Below are 2,083 nucleotides of genomic sequence, written 5' to 3'. Positions count from 1 at the left end.
TGTACCTGAGCTTAAACGGAGCCCCTACATTTCGCGTGCCGTTATTCTGTTCTTATCAAGTGAGAAACAGTCTGGTAAGTCAGCAGTGCTCAAAGCCTCGCACTTTCCTGTAAAAGCTGTCTTTTTTATTTCAGTAAAGATAGAAATACATTGACATATTCACACTCCCGGGCTCAATAGCTCTTCAGAAAAACGTTCAAATATGACAGCAAGTATCTCAATCGTCTTGTGTCAACACAGAAAGTCACTTACACAACTATTTCAATATGTATATTCTCTACATAATAACATAGAAGGCTGCTAGAAGTTAGAAGCTGGGGAAAGTATGGTGCACTGGGGCTCTGTCCTCTTTTCCATCTACTTCTCCTCTCCTCTACTTTTTTATTTACTTCTAATTGTATGCCTTTGTTGGTGGTGCAGTATAATTCACATGTTTTTCCTTCTTTCCGACTCCCCTGTGGGAGACCGGGAGAGATTGCAGTTTCCGGGAGACTTGTTGGTGATCCTGACGAAGCCCCGCCCATCTGGATGAAGCCCCGACACCATCCTGCATCTCTGAGTGGGAGTGATTCCTGGTGGGTCGTCTGTCCTCCTGCTCCTGGTCGTGGACTGCAGTTCTGCTTCATCTGGACTATGGACTTAATCATCACTCGTCCCTCAGCTCTATATGAATGAACTCTACTCATATATGCAGTTTTAGCAGCTAACTTTTCTTTAACCGTTCTGGTATCGCCTGTCCGTCCTGGGATGGGATCTCTCCCTCATGTGGGAATCCCTAAGGTTTCTTCTTTTTTTCCTGACTCAGGTTTTTTTAGGAGTTTTTCCTTACCGCGAGGGAGGGTCTAAGGACAGGGATGACCGTTCTTTATAGTCTGTTTAGTTTTTACCTATTGTGCATATTTTATGACTCCATCTGTGCATCTGTAAAAACTACAGGCATGAAGCCCAATGAGGCAAATTGAATTTGTGATATTGGGCTATATAAATAAAATTGAATTGAATTGAATTGTTTTTTCCCGTTTCATAAGAAGTGTTCTCTTCGGGCTGCAGATGGCGAGACGGCAGCAAGACAGCTGCTAAGGGACCGTCTACAAAGTGCAAGCTTCCAGAAAAGGCCATTCTGTAATGGTGTAATTGTGTGTGAATTTTAATTCTTTGTTCTCCCCCTTCCCTCAGTGCTGAGGACCCAGTCTCGTGCCCAGGTGGAGGCTTTCCCCCCGATTGGAGTGTCGTGTCCTGGTGAAGGGATTCATGTGTGAGTGTACAATATCACGCGTGTGGGGTAAATTATATATATTTTTTGTTTTTGGGGCCTCCACCTTACGCAGCTAAACGTGCCTCAGCTAACTGACCTTTTCCCCATTTAATTGTGTTTTTAGAATTTTTATTGTAATAAAAATTTGATTTTAACTCTGAGCCACGCCTCCTGCCTTTGTGTGCAATCGACCTATTGGACGGTACTCGTACCTTTTCACCATACCACAATAGTGTACTAAATAAAGCTACAGAGCTGTGGCTGCTAAACTGTTGGACAAGGAAAAAGGTTGAAGGAATTAAACAAGCTCCCTCCTGAGTTAAACCTACTTAGAAAGCAAAATTAACTTCTAAACTATCACCCCAGCTTCCAACTGCTTATTCCTACATCAGCTGCATTTCTTTTCTAGCATTAAAAATACCTTTGTTCTAACATCCTTTCTTGAACATAGCATTCAAACTACAGGACATCCAAAGATTATTTCCATCTAATTACTCTGATATACTATCTCTCATTTTATTGATAGAGTCGCTATCAAACCTGAAAAGCCATAAATAAATGCAGAGAAAAAAGATGCTCGAATTCTCCAGAGCTCTGGGATGTTATGTTTGTTGTCTGGTAACAGCTGAGCTGATGACATCACACACACTGTCTGCAGCAGCTGAAGACTTCATATAACCAATCAGCTGCTGCTGACAAAGTAACACATACAAGCTCTGAAAACCCACACCCTAGAGCTAAAGATGTACAGTCAGGGGATTTTTGAAGGAGTGTTAATCTGGATCAGTCTCATTCAGGGTAAAACCTTACTCAAACAACAAAGGAAGT

At 42.1% G+C, this 2,083-nt stretch overlaps 1 long non-coding RNA gene across 1 annotated transcript; it reads left to right on the top strand.

Moving 5' to 3' along the window:
- Window positions 1-2,083, top strand: LOC118598948. The gene is made up of 2 exons (XR_004948185.1): window positions 1-74; window positions 1,177-2,083. It is a non-coding gene; the product is annotated as an uncharacterized LOC118598948 (long non-coding RNA).

Source organism: Oryzias melastigma, linkage group LG7 (genome assembly GCF_002922805.2).
Source record: "Oryzias melastigma strain HK-1 linkage group LG7, ASM292280v2, whole genome shotgun sequence".
NCBI lineage: Eukaryota > Metazoa > Chordata > Actinopteri > Beloniformes > Adrianichthyidae > Oryzias > Oryzias melastigma.
This window is presented reverse-complemented; position numbering and strand designations above follow the sequence as displayed.